Raw genomic sequence first — 22,984 nt, forward strand, 5'->3', positions numbered from 1 at the left:
AGGAGGAATCCCTCGTTCTTATCCAAATACCCACTTCCGAAGCTTATAAATATGAGCTCGGGTGCTCATTTCTCAAGGGGGGCATCAAGAGGGCGAAACGCTGCCGAATTGGAGAGTGGAGCCACGAATTTACAGTAAGGGTTAGCAGATCTTGGTGATCTCCTGTGCATAAAGAGTGGAGCTCGAGAGATCCGAGACCCATCCTCTATTTCTCCGAATTTAAGCTTGGTCTTAAATCTCGAGAAGAGCCGTGATCTCGCTTGGTCGAGATCATCGCTGCAGCGATTACTTCCTTCGTGAAGTAAGAGTTTTGATCACCAATCTGTCAACCGGATCTAATCCACGACGGTCTACGGATATTAACATCCCCAGCACAGGCAAAGTTCCCACGCAAGCAGCGGGTGATAAACGTCCGTTGCGCTGTTTGACAAGAGTCGTATCTTTTATATTTTTATTGTATAAGGAAATCTTATAAAAAGATCAACTTTTTATTTGAGTTTATTGTAAACGATTAAAGTTGTAATAGATTCAATCACAATGAAAACAACGATTTTTGACCCAAACAAAACGATTAAAGTTGTTTGGGTCAAAAATCGTTGTTTTCATTGTGATTGAATCTATTACAACTTTGATCATTTATAATAAACTCAAATAAAAAGTTGATCTTTTTATAAGATCTCCTTATACAATGAAAATACAAAAGATACGACTCTTGTCAAACAGCGCAACAGACGTTTATCACCCGCTGCTTGCGTGGGAACTTTGCCTGTGTCGTCCTGTTGTTTTCATTGTGATTGAATCTATTACAACTTTAATCGTTTACAATAAACTCAAATAAAAAGTTAATCTTTTTATAAGATCTCCTTATACAATGAAAATACAAAAGATACGACTCTTTTCAAACAGCGCAACAGACGTTTATCACCCGCTGCTTGCGTGGGAACTTTGCCTGTGTCGAGGACGTTAATGTTAGGTCTCATGTTATGAGCCTATATCTTCTAATCTTGTTTTGATGATTACAAACAATTCCTAATATTGTTTGTCTAGTGTTTATGTTTCTTATTAGGTATTCTAGACAAACAATGTGTTGGAGGATGGATGGAATTGCGCATTCACGATCATATCCAATGGAGGTTGGCGGAGTAGTGGTTGAAGCCTTGCAATTCATGTTAAAGATCCAAGTCAAGCTTCATCCGCAAGTGTACCAAGATAGAGCTTCGTTGAAGATCATCAAGCTTGGGTAATTTAGTTTAGGTTTTATATTATGTGTGTTAGTACTTTAAGCTCAATTATATACACACATACACGTTTTGTTTTTTTGTATATATATAGTTATATATATACATATATGTTTTGGTTTAGCTATATGGATATGAAATAATATATATCTTCATATATACTTTTATATGTTTCATATTCTATTGCTTTTGGAAAAATATTGTGTTTTTGGTTTATATGGTTTATAGACTTAACAACTATAGTTTATACTTTTTATCAAGTCTATAAATTCATTTTACAAAGTTTCAAAACATGGTTTATGTCAAATGTCAAAAAACATGTATGTTTACTTTTCATGTTTTTGGACATATTTGAAAAATAATGAGTTTTCACTTTTGGGAAGTGCAATTCCAAAAATTCTTTTTGTAACATATTCATTTACATGTTTACAATGATTTCCCAAAGTTTTATAATTTTTAGAATTTATTTATTATTTTTAAAGGCACTTTTAAAATCAGATTTTTAGTATGTACAGTGTCTGTGCACGTTTATAAGTCGACTTATCAGAGTTGACAAGTCGACTGATGAAATGCTCTGGAATGTGCAAAAACTCTCTGCCAAGTCGACTTATTCGAACTATTAAGTCGACTTAGACCAAGTCGACTTATGTCATTTTCCAAGTCGACTTATGTGCTGATTTTTATGTGTTATTTTTATCTGGAAAGTCGACTCGTGTGAATTTTCAAGTCGACTTATACTAAGTCGAATGCAAGTCGACTTACACTAAGTCGAATGCAAGTCGACTTATAAATATGACCGTTGAACAGTAACGGCTATTTTCCAGATCTGTTTTTGTGTGGGTTTTTGGTCATTTCCTTGGGGTTTTGGCTGATGTCTTGGGTTGTTATAAATACCCCATTGCATTTACCTCTCCCACCTAACAAGAGAAAAGTTTTTAAGAGGTTTACAAGTTTTGTTTAAGGGTTTAGTGTTAGTTTAAAAAGCTTTTAAGCATTTACAAGAGTTTAGTTTGTGGAGCAAATTTCACAAGAGCAAGTGGAGATCATCCTTGGTGTTTGAGCATTCATTCTTCTCCCTCTCTCTTGTCATCTATAGAGAAGTTTCCTTAAACTCAATTCTAGCATTTTATAAGTTTGTTCTTAATTTCATAAGCTAGATTTCATATTGAGTTTATATTGTTTTATCTCTTTGATCACACACAACCTATTGAGCTTATTGTATTTACATCCATAGTATATTTTTGGGTTGTGGGGTTTGTGACTTAGAGTTGTGCTTAATTGAGTTCTCACCTTGTATTAGAGAACAAATCTTGTATTGTGAGCTTTAATTGTGAGGTTTACTTTGTATTACACTAGTACACCAAGAGGAGTGTGTGGTGAGAGACGGGGTTGTCCCAAGAGGAGTGGGGTAGGTGATAATGCCTAGAGAGAGGTTATAATTCCTAACACTTGAGGGAGACACGGGCTAGAGACCAACAATTGAGGTGGTAGTTAGTGTAGTTACATTGTGAGTGATTGTAAAGTTTTCGGTGAACTAGAAAACCAAATTGTGAGGTGTAAACGTTGTTCGGGTGAGTGTAGAAAACCCGGTTGTGATAGTGGAGATCTCCTCGAGGTGAGGAGCGGGGACGTAGGTCAGGCGGACCGAACCTCGTAAACATATCGTTTTGTTTGTGTTTGCATTGGCGCACTTATTTTCATATTTATATTGCCTTTGTCAATTGCACATTGTTTATATTCTCACTATCTTATTTTGTTTGTTTCACCCTTGTATTAGTTGTATATCCTTGCATATATATCTTGTCATATATCATACTTGCTAGGATATTTGTTAATTATTTTTTAATTGGCATAAATCGGATTAGATTAGCATAAACCCTATTCACCCCCCTCTAGGGTTCCTTCCTAGGCATAAATCGGATTAGATTAGCATAAACCCTATTCACCCCCCTCTAGGGTTCCTTCCTAGCGGCATTATGGTACTTTCAGTTAATATCCATGGATCGCCGCGGATCAGATCCGGTTGACAGATTAAGTTGATCAAAGCTCTTACTTCACGAAGGAAGTAATCGCTACAGCGATGATCTTGACCAAGCGATATCACGGATCTTCTCGAGATTTAAGACCAAGCTTAAATCCGGAGGAATAGGGGTCGAGTCTCAGATCTCTCGAACTCCATTCTTTATGCATAGGAGATCGTCAAGATCTGCTAACCCTTGCTATAAATTCGTGCATCCACTCTCTAATTCGGCATTGTTTCACCCTCTTGATGTCCAGCCCCTGAGAAATGAGCACCCGAGCTCGTATTTATAAGCTTCGGAAGTGGGTATTTGGATAAGAACGAGGGATTCCTCCTTATCTTCAGTTAAGAACTGATTAACCATAGTATCAGATCAGTTAGGACGTTCAGGAACCAACAAATCACAGTGGGAGTGTTGACTTGTACAAATCACTCAGTAGGGGTTCTTGGTGTCAAGTGATAAGGACTTAACACGAAGGGGTTTGACAATTCGTCAAGGATTGACAGATTAAAATTCCAAGCATTATATCCGGACTCTAACCATGAAAGTGTTGAGTGCACGAACATAGCGGAAGTTTGAATGGATTAAACCGAAAAGAATTTTAGTGGACTCACTGTCAATTAATTTGATCAGTGATGGATTTTATGGTGGAAAACTGTGAGTCGTCGAACACCAATGGGAGTTTTGTGAGGGAAGATTGATCTAACAAAGTGATCGAATCTCGTCTCAGCAAAAGAGTGTTCGGAAATCACAGTGGGGGTTTAGTATTTATCACTTTGTTCGTAATGATCGGGTTATCCATAAGAAAATTACATGTAGCATTCTTTCGGAAACTTCCCGTTATATTAATCATCCACCCCCAACTTCCTTTGCGGAACTGGGTCTGACATTGTACTTAGTTATATGACCGGATTATCCTTAAGAATATTACGTATAAAAATTCTCCAGGAACTTCTTATTAAAGGTAGGAAACAGTTTAGACTCGTATACCTATTGGAGTATTAAGAAGCAGTTTATACTCGTATACTCTTCGGAGTGTTGCCATTCTCATTTAGGTTATCTCAGCGTTATGACGCCAGCTTCAACCAAGGTTTGGATGCTATTTTGAGAGCAAAACAATCCTTGGTAGGATGAAGGACCCTCCTGTGGTACGCACAGTATTTTAGATCCGTGATATTGTCAGCTTCCTCCTGATCTAGGATAGGTGGTAGCTTGATCTTGTTATTTTTAAGGAGGGACTCAAAAATGGCTGGAACATCTTCGTCCTTGAAGGAGTACTTTTTGGAGTTTTGGGTCCGAAGCCTTTTGTTGTCTTCGGGATTGCTGCTGTGACGTTTGATTAGCATCAACAGCACCTGTAGGTGCCTTGCCCTTACTACGGGAGGCGAAGTTCGAGTTCGGAGGATTAGTCGTCGATTGGCTCCTCTCGGCCTTCTTCCTTCGGAGGAAGCGTTCAGCCCGCTCTCCGCGCGTCTTTAACTCTTTTCATATGTTGGATGGTGCGACTCCCATAACTTCCAATATCTTAATAGATAGGTTGTTATGACATGTTTGGAGAATGAAGTCCTCCATGATCGGATCTCGGTAGTTTATCGCTTTATTCCGGAAACGTTTGATAAAGTCATCGACTATTTCTTCATCTTCCTATTTCTCCTCAAAGAGTGTCCTGATAGATATCTCGGTGTCATCGTCAAAGAAGTTGCAGAGGAATGAGCTCTCTATATCGTCCCAGCTGTTGATACTTTTAGGCTTGAGACGGCGGTACCAATCGAAGGCAGGCCCGTGAATGGTGCCGACGAATGACCGAACCATCAAGGCTTCATTGTCGGAGACCATGCCCAAGTGGGACTTGAAGTAGATCAGATGTTGAGTAGGGGAGCCTTTCCCGTCGAATGGTGTGAAGTTGATCAGGTTGAACTTCGCTGGGTACGGGATCGAATCCCACTTTCTTAGGTAAGGACACAGAATCCCGGTCTTCTTTAGCTCTCGATCATACATCAGAGCGTTGACTTTTCTCTCGAGATCCTTCATCTTTTCGTCCTCATTTGTATCATGCTTCGGACGATTTGTGAGAGGAACAATGGGGCCACCCCCAGTGTTGTCATCATTGGTGGGACCACCCCCGGTGTTATTGTCTTCAGTGGGACCACCCCCAGTGTTCTGATCAACAAGAGGGTTCTCAGCATTAAGACGTTCATCCACATCTGAATTGCTATCTGCTTGGTCAGCAAGGTTGCGACGGCTGGATTCACCGAGCTGATTGGACAGAGCCCGAATTTGTTGGTCATGCTCTTCCCTTATTCGTAGCATAGCCATTTCCATTTCAATCTTGAATGCCTCTTTCTGCTTGGCTAGAGAATCCTCGATGATTTTGGCCACTTCCTCGGTGTTAATCATAAACACCTCACGGGATTCCCCTGGGCTAGATACCGTTTTGTCAGAAGCGACTACAGAGTTAGCATCTGATACTTCATCATCCGAGGATAATCGCCTCTGCATTCATTGATAATCTCTTTGTCTAATGGTTCCCGATCGCAACAGGGTTAGACGATGAGATATTAGCGGGTCAGAGGTAGAAGGTCGAATTGACTTTCCCTTATCAGCCATATTTATTGTGACTTCCGGAAGCTTGTCACCTTGAACGGCCGATTGTTTCTTAAAAAAAACGTTTTGGCTTGGACTTAGTTGCTTCGTTAGAGATCCTCTCAAATACTAAGACCCTCTGTGGAGCGGCCTTTGGGCAGCTACATGCTGATAATGCTACCTTGATTAGTTTAGCGCACGGGCAGTGAGATTCTGTTTCTCGGGTACTTTTCTTCCAAGACTTGTTCGTACCCCCAGCCCGATAGTACAACTCGTCGGTCATATGATCGGAGCAACCTATTACGTGTTGGCACGACTTTTCAGGTATAACATCATCGTCTGACAAACACGTTTCCTTCTAAGAGCTTACTACTTTATTGGCGTTCTTAAGAGTCACGTATTTGGAGCTAGCTTTTGGGAGCGCGAACTCTTGACGGGCTCTTGGACTTCCATTCGTCATCTGAGGCGGTCAAGTGCAGGGTTTTTCCCATTATAGGAAGACTCTAATTTGTTGCGAGGGTGGGTATGACCCCTAGCTCGAGTGGTTGCTCGGGGTTCAGTCACCGGACCCAAGCGTTCTTTGATCGAAACTTTGTCTTGATCCTCGTACAAAGGACTCAGGTGATCCGTCATTCTCATCTTGAAACGGGACAAGTCTCCGTGGTCGAGAGGCTTCACCGGGAGTGCATAATTCATCGAAACAGGGGCTGTCGGAGGCTAAAACGGGACTGCGGGAGGTGAATAGGGTGCAAACCGAACCGGACCGCATGCGAACCGAACCAAACTGGGTGAGGAAGCTTAAATGGGACTAGGGAAGGTGAACCGGGTGCGAACCCAACCGAACCGGTTTGGTTCAGGTGCGAACCACCACTTGGTGGCTCGGTTTTGGCCGAGCCACCAATTGGTGGCTCGGTTTTGGCCGAGCCACCAGATGGTGGTTCACGCATTCTGGCAGTTCCGGGCACTGTTTGACTTTTTGTTGACGCCGCTTCAGACTTTGGTTTCCAGACTTGGCGTGATTTATGTGGCCTCTTGATCATCTCTTTTTGCTTCAACTTCTGCGCTTGTTGTATGAGAATCCGTGCATGCGTAATCAAGACGCGGCACTTCTGAATGCGCTCGTCGAGGGTTGAGCGTGTTGGCCTTCTTGTTTTGATGATGTTTAACAAACAATTTACTTCTAATATTGTTTGTCTAGTATTTGTGTTTTCGTATTTATTGTAGGCAAATAACGAGTTGGAGGATGGATGGAATCGAGCATTCATGATCATATCAAATGGAGGTTGGCGAAATTATGGAGTGAAGCCTATGCAATTCAAATGGAAGATCCAAGTTCAAGCTTCATCCGCAAGTGTACCAAGTTGAGCTACATCGAAGATCAATCAAACTTGGGTATATTTAGTTTATATATACATGTTTGGTTTCATATGGTAAAGTTGTTTATGTACACATGTATTTATAAGTTTTACAAAATACATGAGTTTTCACAAATAAAAAATTCAATTTGAGAAATTCTTTTTCTTACATATTCAATTTCATGTTTTTAAATGTTTTCCAAAGGTTTATTAATTTTGGAGTTAATTTGTTATGTTTATTTAAATTTACAAAATCAAGTTTTTAATAAGCTCATGTTCGTGCATGTTTTTGCAAAATAGAAGCGTTTTCAAAATTGAAAAATGCGATTTAAAACATTTCTTCGTTTACATGTTTATCATTATATATACAAACATTTCCCCAAGTTTTACTATTTTTGGAGTTGTTTTGTTATTTTCAATTGAATTTACAAAATCGTATTTTTAGCGGTTTTTTAGAAACTATTTATCTGTGTTAAAACATTTATTTCTCTCAACTGGGAAGTGATTTTTTAGAAATTCTTTCTCTAACATGTTCATCTACATGTCTAGAATTTGTTTTTAAAATTTCATAATTTTTGGAGTTGATTTACTATTTTTAATTGATTTTACAAAATATGATACGCAAATTTCCAGAATCTGTCAAAACCTGAAAATTGCTTGTGCATGTTGCTACAGTGCGGTCGACAGTCACGGTCGACCATGCTACAGTGATGTCGACCGTGGCGGTCGACCGTACGCAGTCCAAAGTACAGTTTTTTGATTTTTTTTTCTCGCGGTCGACCGTGACGGTCGACCGCCAAAGTTTCTGGAGTTTCGTGAGATTCAAAAGTGTCTCGCGGTCGACCGCGAAAATTTCACGGTCGACCGTCAGCCTTCCAGATTCGGTCGACCACCACGGTCGACCGCCGATTTGACCGTTAGACTCCAACGGCTATTTTCTGAGCTGTTCTTCTGGGGGCTTTGTTGTCTTTTTAGTAGGGTTTTTGCTCAAGTTTTGAGTGGGTATAAATACCCTATTGCCTTCAGCTCTCCATCTATCAATGAGAGAGTTTTAAATAAGTTTAAGAAAGTTTTAACAAGGGTTTATATTTGGTTTAAGTGTGTTTATAAGCTTTTAAGCATTTGAGTGTTTTGGTTTTATGAATCAATTCCACAAGAGCTTGAGGAGATCATCTATTGAAGTTTGAGCTTCCAACTATTCTCCCTCCACCTCTTGATCTATTGAGAAGTTTTCTAAACTCTTATCTAACTTTACAATTTGCTTAGTTATTTGATTATCTTTCGTTAAAGCAAGTTTTTATATTGAGTTTAGATTTGATTATATTATCTCATTGTTACATACACCCACATTGAGCTTATTGTATTTTCATATATAGTATATTTAGGTTGGTGAGAGTTGTAACAATTGAGTGTGAGCTTTCATTGTGTTCTCATCCATAGTAGAGAACAAACATTTATTGTATTAAGCCTAATTATGAGGATACACTTTGTAATACACTTGTACACCGAAAGAAGTGTGTGGCGAGAGTCGGGGATCGTCCCAAGAGGAGTGGCGTCGGTTGATGAACCTAGGGAGAGGTTGTAACCGAGCACTTGAGGGAGACACGTCTAGTTCAACACTTGTGAGAGTGTAGAGTGAGATTGCAAGAGTGTTGATTGTAGAGTTTTCGGTAAACTAGAAAACCGAGTGCGAGGTGTAAACGTTATTCGGGTGAACGTAGAAAACCCGGTTGTGATAGTGGATTTCTCCCCGGGAGTAGGGAGCGGAGACGTAGGACGAAAGGTCCGAACTCCGTGATCATTTGATTGTGTTTGTGTGTGCCTTGACGTTTATTCTTATTTGTGCTCATTGCTCATTTTGCCATTGTCTCACTATTTAATTTGTCCACTATCTAGTTTAGATTATTTACCCTTGTGTTGTTTATATTGCCTATATCTCTTTGTTAGGATATATCTTGTTGTGTATATTACATATTCTTGCTCATAAGTAATTGGATATCATCTTGCAAGAATAACTTGTTATTAGTTTTAATTGGCATAAAATCAGATTAGATTAGCATAAGACCCTAATCACCCCCCTCTAGGGTCTAACAGAGCGGGTCCGTTTGACTTGGATCCACTCATTCGCTGTTAGTTTGGATGAGAGGCCATTTATTTGCTGCTGGGGCACTCGGTGCCTTTTGCTTTTCAGATCCGCCTTATAGCAGATCCCGTCAACAGGCTCCAAAGCCTTGGTGAATTGGCGCGTGAGGCATTGGTGCTTCCTTTGGTGAGCTCTTTTAGATAAAGTTGGCGCGGCTACAGCGGCTATCTCCTTGATTGAGGAGGGGTCCAGATCTGTAGCTCCAACCTCGTTAAAGGCCGAGGGGCGTTGCAAAGTAGGATGCCAGCAGCAACGGGGGCCTTGATCTTTCTGCGCTTGCGAGGGGCGGAGGATCTGGAGGAGGACGACGACAGATACTCCTCGAATTTTAGTTGGTCAAACGCGTACTCGACCTCCTATTCAACCGGGATCCGGATCCATGGTTGCGGCACGATAGCTTCGGCAGTGAAACTATTGGCTTCCACTGTGGTCGCCAGCTTGTTTGGGTCAAAAATCGCTATTTTTATTGTGATTAAATCTATTACAACTTTAATCGTTTACAATAAACTCAAATAAAAAGTTGATCTTTTTATAAGATCTTCTTATATAATGAAAATACAAAAGATACGACTCTTGTCAAACAGCACAACAGACGTTTATCACCCGCTGCTTGCGTGGGAACTTTGCCTGTGCCGGGGACGCTAATATCCGTGGACCGCCGCAGATCAGGTCCGATTGACAGTTTAAGTTGATTAAAGCTCTTACTTCACGAAGGAAGTAATCGCTGCAGCGATGATCTCGACCAAGTAAGATCACAGCTCTTCTCGAGATTTAAGACCAAGCTTAAATCTGAAGGAATAGGGGACGGGTCTCAGATCTCTCAAACTCCACTCTTTATGCACAGGAGATTGCCAAGATCTGCTAACCCTTATTGTAAATTCGTGGCTCCACTCTCTAATTCGATAGCGTTTCGCCCTCTTGATGTCCAGCCCCTGAGAAATGAGCATCCGAGCTCGTATTTATAATCTTCGGAAGCGGGTATTTTGATAAGAACGAGGGATTCCTCCTTATCTTCAGTTAAGAACTGATTAACCATAGTATCAGATCAGTTGGACGGGTGACGCTTCGGCCAGATTTGATCTAAAAATATGATTTTTCAGTTTTCACGGATTCTCTTGGGATTTGTTGGTTCCTAAACGTCCAAAGTGATCTGATACTATGGTTAATCAGTTCTTAACTGAAGATAAGGAGGAATATTTCGTTCTTATCCAAATACCCGCTTCTGAAGCTTATAAATACGAGCTCGGGTGCTCATTTCTCAGGGGCTGGACATCAAGAGGATGAATCGCTACCGAATTGGAGAGTGGAGCCATGAATTTACAGCAAGGGTTAGCAGATCTTGGTAATCTCCTGTGCATAAAGAATGGAGTTCGAGAGATCTGAGACCCGTTCCCTATTCCTCCGGATTTAAGCTTGATCTTAAATCTCGAGAAGAGCCGTGATCTCGCTTGGTCGAGATCATCGCTGCAGCGATTACTTCCTTCGTGAAGTAAGAGCTTTGATCAACTTAATCTGTCAACCGGATCTGATCCGCGGCGGTCCATGGATATTAACATCCCCGGCATAGGTAAAGTTCTCACGCAAGCAGTGGGTGATAAACATCTGTTGCGTTGTTTGACAAGAGTCGTATCTTTTGTATTTTCATTGTATAAGAAGATCTTATAAAAAGATCAACTTTTTTTGTTTGACAAGAGTCGTATCTTTTGTATTTTCATTGTATAAGAAGATCTTATAAAAAGATCAACTTTTTATTTGAGTTTATTGTAAATTTTCATTGTATAAGAAGATCTTATAAAAAGATCAACTTTTTATTTGAGTTTATTGTAAACGATTAAAGTCGTAATAGATTCAATCACAATAAAAATAGAGATTTTTGACCCAAACAATGACGGGTCTACACAAAATATCACATTAATGATTACCCCTGATAGTTCAATCTCTCACAAATGCTCCCACTAATCATTTTCAATAGGATGGTAGGTCCCCACAAAGCTATCACGTTAATGATTACCTCTGATAGTCAACTCCGTCAAGTAGTGACCTACTATGCAATGAGCCCCTACTTATCACTCGATCAAGATAGTGATCTACCATGTGATGATTAACTATCTGATCAACTCTAAACATTCTATCTTCTTAGAACGATCGATAATAGTGGCCTACCACGTGATGTGCCACTATTTTAATCACAGTCGTTATACTCCTACGTCACTGAACGACTTGATTATTTCCACACCGTTATTCCTTCAAATGATGTTGTTCATTGATAGTGGCCTACCAAGAAATGTGCCCTATCAACTTCCTTATTCCCGAATAGAGACTTACCAAACAATAAGTCGTTATTCAAATCTTAAACTGTTATTTTTCTAACGATATCGTCTCACTCTCCTGGTCATTTATATTAATTGTTATGGTCAGTCACCATACTAAAATAGAAGTATCGGAAGAATACTTGCATAAGCCAAAGCGAGCTATGGTCCGAATCAACTTAGAGGCTCAAAAGCCCAGTCAGAGCCAAGTCCCTCGACTAGACGAGCAGACGAGCAGACAAGCCTTATTCTGATCGACAGGTCCGATCGACAGGTCATCATGACCAACTCGAAGAACGAGATCAGTCGCCCTCTCACAATTAAGACAATTCCTTGAGCAGACGACTCGACTACCGGGTCGCCAAATCATAATAATGACTCTGTTTTTGTCAAAAGTTATCGTTTCCATTGCTTTCGAACCTATTACACCGTTTATCGATTACAAGTTCGAGTTGATCTTTTTATAAGATCTTCTTACAATGAGAAAAGATTATAACTTTATAAAACAAAACGCAATAGTAGTTTATCTCATGTTGCTTTATGTAGGATCTTTGCCTGTACCGGGGACGCGTTAGTCCGTAGACCACCGCAGATCAGATCCGGTTGAAAAGTGTAATTATGCTCTTGCTTCACGAAGGAAACAATTGCAGTAGCGACAATCACGACCAAGCGAGATTGTGGCTCTTCTCGAGATCAAAACTAGGTTTGATCCGGAGGAAAGAGGGGGAGAGAATCTCAAATCTTTCGAAGGCTTTTTCTTTATGAAAAAGTTCACCAAGATCTGCCAATTCTCCTCTAAAATTTATGGTCTACTGTTCAATTGGATAGTACCTCGCCCTCAGATTTTAGATCCTCTTCAATGAAACCCTTGGGCTTCTATTTATAGGCTTTTGTCGCCGTGTTTTCTGATAAGATCAAGTGTTTTGACATCATCTGTAGTTGATAACCACCCAGACACCTTTAAGGATAGCTTCAGAACAGTTGGGGAGGTCCTGGGATGAAAGAATTCTAATAAAATATCGAAATCCATGTTTTGGGAATTTGGGAGGCCCAAATAGTCATGGTGACTCGGAGGTACGCGAGTCACCATTTGGTGACTCGGAGCTGTACGAGTCACCATTTGGTGACTCAGAGCTGCGCGAGTCGCCATTTGAAGTCCTGAACTGAGACTGGTGTGTAAGTTCCTGAACTTAGCTCGTGCCATCGAGTTGATTTTAAACTGATCATCTTCATCATAATTCATATCCGTAGTTTTGTTCAGGAGAAGCCATCGGTGCGTTGACCTGCGTTAACACAGTTTATACTCGTACGTTAACTGGAGTCTACATAGTTTAAACTCTTAAGGCATTGGAGTTAGGAGGACTAGTTTATACTCTTATACTCATGGGAGTTTTGCCAGGTTATCCTAAAGAATATTCTAAATGATATTCTCCAGAAACTTTCCGGTAAATGTAGGAAATAGTTTAGACTCATATACCCATTAGAGTAGGAATACGGGTCCCGTATACGTCAAAAATACTCAAAAATGGGTAAAAATACCCGTAAATTGGTCAAACAGCTTGTAACCGGGGGGAGCCAGTAAATGGTGGCTCGCATGCGTGCGAGTCACCATTTGGTGACCCGCATGGGTGCGAGCCAGTTGAGAAGAAAAGAAACGGTTTTGGTTGGGTTGGTTCAGGACTTGGTTCAATTCCAGCTCGGCTTGGTTTGGTTTGGTTCGAACTAGGTTTGGTTAGGTTCGAAGCTCTTTTAAATACCCGACTTCTTCATCTCCTTCTCTTCGTCATTTCAAATTTCTCTACGAGCCATTTCCTTGAGAACTGTTCTCTCCTTCAAGAACTCCTCTCCCCAGAATTCTTGTCTCCTATTCGCTTCAAATTTCTCAGATCTTTCTCAAATTCCCCCAAGTTCACGAATTGGGAGCTAGGGTTTCATTTGGATTTCGATTTGGGCTCGAGCACTTGTAGGTTTTCTTGGCAAAGCTTCATTTTCCTTGATCTTTCTTCTAACTCAGGTAAGAACTTCATTCCTATTTCTTCGCTTCTTCATCTTCAATTTTGGGGCTTTGAGGTTAGGGCCGAAACCCTAGTTTTATTTTCAATCTTCTTCATCTTCAATTTTGGGGCTTTGAGGTTAGGGCCGAAACCCTAGTTTTATTTTCAATTTGATTTACTTTCCAAATCCAATAGGAATTCCCTAGTTTTATTTTCAATTTGATTTACTTTCCAAATCCAATAGGAATTCGAACTTTTCCTCCTGGTGTTCTGAAGATCCAGAGCTTCCTCTTCACGAGTTTCTCAAATTCTATTTCATCTCAGGTAAAACCCATGCCTGAACTTTCCATCTCATTTGAACTTTAGGCTTTGATCTTGGATAAGTATCGAGCCCTGTTGTTTAATTTTGATTTTGGAGTAGATTGAAAGCTTTAGTTTCGTATGAGATCAATGTTGTGTAGATGCTGCACCACCTTGTTTAATTGAACTTTGGTTGTTGCCTGAATCTGGTTGAAGTTAGGACTGAGTATGTGGCTGAACAATCACGACGAGAGCCTTTAGTTTTATTGCAACTGGTCACCTAGTTTGTATTTGTAGTCATGTATGAAAACTGAACCCGTGTCTTAGTGGTGATTTCCTTTTTGTGGTCGCCAAGTTCGGATGTGTATACTTTGCATTCCAATCAAGTCAAAGCCCTTGGATTGTTTGGATTTAGTTGGGAGTGGTAGGATTGAGTGGGGATTAAGTTCTCAATTTGGGGGAAATATCGAGGCTCTCAACTCCTAAATTTGTGCTCGACTGAAACCTTTTTGAGACCTGTAATCATGGTTGAACTCTTGTACGCACGAATTTGGCCGAACTTAGGCTTGCAATCCTTAGGCTTTTTAGTCATGCACAAGAATCGGATTTGTAGGAACATCGTGCTTTCTTGTTTGGCTATGTGTCTATCTCGAACCAAAACTCTGAGATATTTGGCTTGATCTGAGCTGTCATGGGCTGAAACTGAATCTGTATCAGGCCCACTATGTAGGTTTAATCGGATTTTTAACCGATAAATCCTATTTCGTAGAATAGCGCCATTTTCCATTTGTAGTAGCTTGCTATTTCTCAACCTCTGACGTAATCGAACTGTTAACTCTCTTTACAGATATGTCATCCACAAGATCCTATGTTCCTAGAGGTCGTTCGGCGACTCAGTCGCTCGAGGTGACACCCTTTACTTGCACAGGTATAACTTCATTGTTTCTTTTTATTCATGAACTCAATATATCATTCTACATATTGCATCCCCGTTTTGTTCTCCTTGGTGAGGCAATTAGGAAGAGCCGCCACTCTCCTTCATGGGAGTGGACGCTTCACAAGACTTGTTTCGCTTGGTCGAGGCATGTCTAAATTAACTTGGGGCGATTTTCTACTGCGCTATATTCCGGATGGCGGGCATATTATCGCGTTGTTCACGTGACGATATATCCCGTACTTTGTGTGTATAACGTAGTTATTAATCGTCTCGCCTAGTTAATAAGCTCTTTTATTTTCTTTTAGCCAAAACTCATTATGAATATATATCCTGCATGATGTCCCCATTTTACTCTCCTTGGCGAGGTAATTGGGAAGAGCCGCCACTCTCCTTCGTGGGAGTAAACGCTTCACGAAACGTGTTTCGCTTGGTCGAAACATGTTTTAAGACATATGGGGCGATCTCATGTTGTGTCGCGTTACGTGGGCTAGGGTATGTTATCACGTTATTCGGGTGGTAACGTACCTTGTCTTTTACGTGCACGATGTGATTGAGATCGTCTTGCCCTTTATAAGGTCGTGACTCTATCTTACAGCTCGTGAGATGAGTTCAACTCTTATACTATCTTAACATAGGTATTTATAACCGTGTTAATAATCGTTCATCGTTTTACCTCAGTTAATTTTTCCTCGAGGGCACTCAATGCTCTCAGAGTGGAAGGTCGTTCTAGTGAGGCCTTCGCCACCACTGACGAACCTATCCCTGTACCGACGGCCCCTCAATTTGCTTCGGATGCACCAAACGAACTTCAATGGGAGAGCGTCGTACCTTAAGGCAACTAATTACGGATGTGCCTTTAATGAAGGACCAAGTTCCACACATCCGTTGAGGAAGCTGGAGCTATCTGTTCGTGCGATTCTACTGAAGATACAGCTGGTTTACGTATTTAGAAGTTAGAAGCCGAACAATGGCTGCATCATGATGACGGCGGGCCTCTATACCTTCCTCCAATTCCCTGTCACCGCTCACTCACAGAACTTCGATGTCAAGCTGTCCTGCGGGAAATGTCGTTCGTGTTAACGGAGAAGCACGATCGCGTTCATTGCGGATATGTTACCTACGGTGCGATTCCTGGATCAAGTGATCGGAATCGGATAATCGGGTTACATCCGGGGGTCTTGGGATTGAATAATCCGCCCAGGGGTGAAGTCTTTACCGTGGACAACACTGTGAAGAACCAACTTGCGAATTTAGGTCGAGAAATGCCAGTAACCAGTCACCGGTGTTTTGGTTGGGTGCACTCATCTAACAAGCTTTGGTGGACCCCGCTTAAGCCATTATATCCTAAACCGGTTCGAGGTCGAGTTGAAAGGGATTGGTTTATATGAAGCGGTCCACGCCACTACTTATGGACTGACAATAAATGTTCCCCACTTCCTGGAACTATTATAGATTTACAATTCTGACACCAACACATTCTTGACCTTGCATGGGGAGTTAGGGTTGATGTTGCACGAGATGCATAAGGTGTCAGGCCTCCCAATGGGTAGTATGATCTATCAAGATTATTTTCCTTCTGATCGGGAGCTGCAACAGCTGAAGTTGTGGACGCTCGATCGCTATGACACTTTCTGGGATCTCACCTGCCACTATCACATAGCCTTGGCAGGGGCCGACCCGATATCCAAGAAGACGCGATCACAAATAAGTCTGAAGAAGTTTGCGGATTATTTGTTCAAGAATTTGGATAACAGTCTGGGTGAGGCGATATGTGGAATGACACCGTTGACTCCTTCAGAAATGAATGAGCTAATTCAAAAGTCCAATGCTCAATCCTTTACTACAGCTGGCGTTGAAGGTGGATTTCCTACTGGAACCAAGTTCCACACATATTTATGGCAAGCGGTGAAGCCGATCCAGCCCATGACGTTGCTTGTCGGCTACCTCGCTCTTTGGTTAAAAAAATGCGTGGTGTCGTTCCAATCCACAAACACTCTGCCTCTGGAAGTCCTTTATCCTATGGTCTTACTTGCTCATCAAAAGAATTTATCTCTTCTTCCAGTGATGGTCGCGGATATTTACCAAGGGTTTTGTCAGATCGTGAGTGTGTTCACTCAAGGGGGAAATCAGCCGTCAGCTCAGATTCCTCTCACAAAAGCAGAGCTCCCCTATACCTATTTGATGGCCTGGTTCGTACTACATCGATCAGATATGATGTCGGCCCCAACTTCTGTAGATCCATTAGTTCCCTTTCTCCAATTAATAGAAAATTGTAAATGGAAAGGCCGAGGGTTCGCAGAAATTAAATGATAGCTTCAGAATTAGATCCTCTCGTTCCTCTCCCTCTCTCCCCCCTCCCCCTCGCTCTTCCCCGCCCCCTGCGTTCTTGCTAATGAGTCTCAAATATCTGAGTATCCGGTCATGTATAAGGTTGCAAAGTGCCGGCTCTATCAGCATGTGAAGTGTTGGCTCCATCAGCATGTGAAATGATGGCTTCATCGTCACGTGGCCATCATCGTCGTGTGCACGTTTGCCCAATTGATCGAGACCTGTCCTCACGGCCTGTAAACTCATCGACGTGAGTCTTATGAAACACCAATGCTATTGTCTTCTTGATTCTGCTGAGGAGTCCTAACGCCACCGAATCCTGAATCTCAGGCATGTGCGCATCAATATCACCTTCAATACTATCAAAAGCACGGATCTGTGAGGTAAACAATTTGTTGTACCAACTCAATAAAAATGTTATAATGTAGCTTAGAAACTTACATAATCTCTCTCGATCATCCCACTAGGGATGTAACTGTCTGTCGATGGGCGTGGCATGTGTCCAGCTAATGGCTGTGGGTCACACGTGATCCATCTACGTGTGATATCCTAATACCAACGCATATACGCAATATAGTTAATAGCCATGTCTCTTGTATCCTGTATGAAATCCTACTTGTGAGTCCACCTGTCTATGTAGGCCGCACGAACTACGGCCCAGTCGGTACGGTGCAATGTAGGTCGTCGTCGACGATCGATCTGCTCGACATGCTCTGGCACATGCTGAGAGCGAAAAAATTACCGTAGCACACAGTCAGGGACATGCATCTCCATAATCTCCCAACAGATCAATGGAACTCTGGCTCTCCACAAGTCACGACTATCTCGACAGATAGGTGCAAGAATATGCATATCGAGCTCCGGCGGTGAATAGGGTCTCCACTTGAACTGAAATAAGATAAAACATTTATCAGTATCAACAATAAAACTATAATATTCATAACAAATCGAGTTTTATATTTACTTGTTCGTGTTGGAGGACATCAAGCTCATTTCGGTAAAACTCACGATGTCGCGTCGCTAATTTGTAGTTAGTGTACCGCATGTTATACCTACTTGGCATAAATAATATATGAGTTCAAATTTAGTTGAATAAAATTATATGGACAAGTATACATGTATGCCAAAGGAAACTGTCCCTGTAAGTCACGGTGCACAAGCAAAGTCGGTATGCCAATATAAATGCGCTCCCATGATCAAATCTGGATCAACATGCAACATCCATTGAATTCTTTATTCTGCATTAAGGATACTCTACATAGTTCCCTATACAAGTATGCCAACACTGCACTGCCCCATGATAGTGCGCCGCATACACCAAAATCCTACATCAGTGGCAGCCATCGTACATGTACAAGAGGCTTGCTCGCATAAGGAAATAGCATGCACCCTATCATGTACAGTATGTACGCACGAGCATGAAACTCAAGCGTCTCAATGGAGGCATCTGCTGGTATGTCTCCCTGAAATGTCTGATGAAGCCATGATAGCTTCATCGCACCACTCCTCAAGTTGGGAACCTGACCAAGAAGCCTAGCATATACCTCAACCCAATTATGGTCATCGTTGCCCGTAACTGCCGGGCCATCGATGCAGAGCCCAAGTATGATGGCTATGTCCTGTAAGGTGAAGGTACACTCCCCTATATGCATGTGAAAGGTGTTGGTCTCTGGCCTCCAACTCTCATTCAGTGTAGTTGATAATCATATTTTTATTACAATTTTATATCCTCATTATCTATTTTACATGAATAAATATACCATTAATAATTGTTGTTAGATTAGTTTGCACATAATTGAATGAAAATATAAATAAATATTATTAAATATAAAAACCCCTCAAAAATCTCTCTTCTCTATTTTGTAGCATTTTTGAAGCCCAAAGCCCAACAAGAAAAATGATTACACCAAAGACTTGGTGGACTTGGATGCAAATAGTGGAATGGAATGGACTTTTATGCAAAAATTACAAAACCACCTGCGGACTTCATTGCTGCAATATATGGGCCGAAATCAATTGAATGGATTTGGTTGCTTGCAAATTGAAAATCAAGATGGGCCTAGACTTGCTTGCAAATTGAAAATCAAGATGGGCCGGATTTTATTTTTCATTTGAAGACTTTGGTGTAAATGAAAGAAACCGCACTTGATTTTTGAGCAAATAGGGACCGGACTTCTTTGCTGCAGAATCTCCAGGACCGAATTTTGCTCATTGGACTTGATGGCTGAAATTGGACTTTCATACATGTGAAGCTTGAAGGCCCAAAGATGAACTCAAATGGGCCAAAATTTCATTTTCTTTTATCGAATGAAGCATGAAAGGGAGATTGCTGTAGTTGAATCATATGGGCCGGATTTGTTTCTTTAATGGAGATTGGAATTCAACTCATTGTGGACCAGACTTCATGTTCTTTTGAAAATCAAATAAATCACATGGGCTTCCTATATTTGGGCTAGAGAAGAACAAAAAAAAAAAGCAAATTCAAAGGTGGAGATTGTTGCTTGGGGCTCAAGACAAATCCAATGGCTCATATTCATTGAAGATTACTATAAATAGGGGTAGAGAGTGAGGGGTTAAGGGTGTGAAAATTTTTTTCTTTCCTTTTTCTCTTTTATTTCCTTTTTATTGCTTATTAGTGTAGATTTATTTCTATGCTTGTAGTTTAGATTTTATTTTCTTGTTAAATAGCCAAGAGGCTAGAACCCTCTTGCCTTAGATTTATTTCATGCTTATAGAATAGATTTAATTTCTTGCATTTAATTCTTGCAATTTTATTTTGTAGTTTAGATTTTGCACTTTATTTTGTAGTTAGATTTTAATTTCTTATACTATTCACCTTGAGGCTAGAACCCTCTTGGGTTTAGTTTTTCTTTTTGTTTATTTTTATTTTGTTTGATTCGCCTTTAGGCTAGAACCCTCTAGGGAATCACCCTTTTCTAAGAAGTGGGTTCAATTGTAGATTACCCATATCTATAATTGAATCCACCATCTTTAATTTCTTGCATTTTCTTTTATTCTTGAATTTTATTTTCTTTATTCTTGATTTTTATTTTCCTTTTCCTTCTTGCCTTATTGATCATATTCATTCTTTGTCACATCCACTCTCACTTATATCTCGTGCCGATTTACACACTATCACTTCCACTCTCTCTATCTCTCCACAATCACATTCACTTATCACTCCTACTTGTCACACACACAACATAAGAACCGATTTTATATTTTCTCCTACAAAACACCTTCCTCGTGGGATCGATATCTTAAATACTATAACTTGACACGGTTGTGCACTTGCAACCTTTTTGGTACATGTTTATGCCGCATCAAGTTTTTGGCGCCGTTGCCGGGGAAGGTGCTTAAGTAGGTTTTAATTATTTTGGTTCTTTAACTTGTGTGTTTTTTGTGAAGGAAACGCTTGGAGCTTGAAGATCGCGGATTGGAGAGCTAGGATTTGAAGATTTGCTTTCAGGTAAGTCCTCTTTCTAGTTTTTAATTCCACCCTTTAGCTACTTCTTCACAATTAGAGACAATTAGGACTTAAAAAAGAAGAAGAGATTTTATTTTTTTTTAACCATAATAAAATTCATCCTCCACTTTGACATTTACTAACAAGATAATAAATTCAAACAAATCCCCCCTTCTCATTTGTTTGATTGTTAACCCTAATTAAAAAAAAAGATTTTTCTTTTCCATCCTTTTTAGTTGCTTTTAATTCATAGGGTTGCATTTCATATAGTGTAGGAATTCACCAAGTGATTTGAGCATCTTGATTTGACACACACTTAAAAATATTTTTAAGGGCAAAACCCCATAATCAAGATAAGGTGAGGGATTTCATCACCCTTTCCTTAGCCCAAAAATCACTAATTCCTCACTACACCACCCAAGCCTAATAAAACTCATTAGACGTTGGCCCCTAAGGATTCGAGCTCAATAAGGAACAAGAAATCCTTAAGTGAACCGGTTTAAGTTTTCTCAGATTAGTTGGTGTCTAAGGCAAGGTTTAGGGGTTGCGTAAAGCGCTCCGTAAGGAAAGAGGTACTTAATTGATCTTTGATCACCCTCTAGTACTATCCTTACCTGGCTAACTACCTGGGTAAAACTTTTATCTTTTCACTGTAGGAGTTTTTGGTTAGGAGCTGGTCTAGTGAATTAGGCTAAACCCTAGAATTAGAGTGATTGAAAAGTGATTGTTTTGATTTGTTTTAGTTAGGATTTTTCTTTTTCTTTATCTTCTCAAAAAAAAAACAACTAATTTTCTTTCTTTTCTTTAAGAAATAAAAAATAAAAAAAATAAAAAGAAATATTTTGGTGTATGCAACAGTGGATTAGGGATAATACACATCGATTAATTCGCTTTGAACCAATCATAGAAATGGAGCATCCTAATCCACCCGTTCTTCATGATATGTGCTATCCCATTAGAAATGCAATCCCCTCATGCATTAGGCTCCCCGAAACAAATGGAATAAGTTTTGAGCTTAGACCGCAATACATAAACATGCTTCCCAAATTCCTTGGTAATGAAACAGAAGACGTATATATTTTTATTTCGGAATTTGAGGAAGTGTGTATTATGATTAAAATGAGAGAATTAAATGAAGATGCGGTTAAGCTTAGATTTATTCCATTTGCTCTTAAGGATAAAGCTAAAAAATGGCTGTACAGCTTACCAACAAATTCCATCTCAACTTGGGATGAATTTGTCACCGTTTTTCTTAAGAAATTTTTTCCTATTTATAAAACGGTAAAGCTTAGGAACAGCATTCAAAACTTTAAAATTATCCCGGGAGAACCTTTTTGGAAGTATTTTGACCGATTTAAAGATCTTCTCATCCAATGTCCTCATCACGGTTTAGAGAAATGGCGATTGTGCCAAATAATTTATGAGGGATTAGATTATTCTGCAAAAACTTCTTTAGAATCAATGTGCCACGGGGATTTTATGAGGAAAAATGCTGATGAAGCTTGGGAGTTTTTAGAGAGTCTTTCTGAAAAAACAATGCAATGGGAACACTGTGATGATAGGGTTTCATCAGTTCCCCAATCTAAGTCTAGTGGTCTTTCCTTGGAGTCAAACATTGCTTCTGAAGCGAAGATGGCGACGATTCTGCGAAGGTTAGAAGCTTTAGAAATTAAGGAACGAGCTCCAGCTCAAATAAATCATGTTTCTGCCTCAAGATGTCATAATTGTCAGTCTACTACCCATGTTTCAGAGGAATGCCCTCTCCTAGGAAATAACAACGCAATAGAACAGATGAACGCTGCATTTTCTCTCTTTCACATGCAGCAGGCACTAGCTAGTTGACTAACGTTGGGATTCTAGATGGCTGATAGAGCACTATAGGAGATGTGAGTTGTTGGAGTTGAGGCATTTGTCGGTTGATTGCTGAAGGGAATTCAGCGTGCTAGATCGTTTGAGATCACATTTATTACGTGTTTGAGTAGAGGCCTATTGAAATTATGGTTTCTAAACCGCGCTTTCCAAGATAGTTGAGACGTTTATACTGAATCTGGACTATGTTGAGGAGTCTGGAATTACAGCTTGATGAAGAGGAGACTGATTTTGATACGGCAGATTGGGTTGTTGAATATTGTGAATGAAGAAGTTGGAATGAAAACTGTGTTTCCCGCTAGAAAGATGTTGGGTTGGAGAGCGGGAGTGAAGTTTTGAGTTCGCGAGGAGAATTTCCTTGATTCATGCTAAAGTTGGATGATTTCTCCAAGCGGCTGGATTATAGGTTGGAGAGAATGGATCATTTGCTTAGGGTGCTGG

This window comes from Asparagus officinalis, chromosome 4 (genome assembly GCF_001876935.1).
Source record: "Asparagus officinalis chromosome 4, Aspof.V1, whole genome shotgun sequence".
In the NCBI taxonomy this organism is placed as follows: domain Eukaryota; kingdom Viridiplantae; phylum Streptophyta; class Magnoliopsida; order Asparagales; family Asparagaceae; genus Asparagus; species Asparagus officinalis.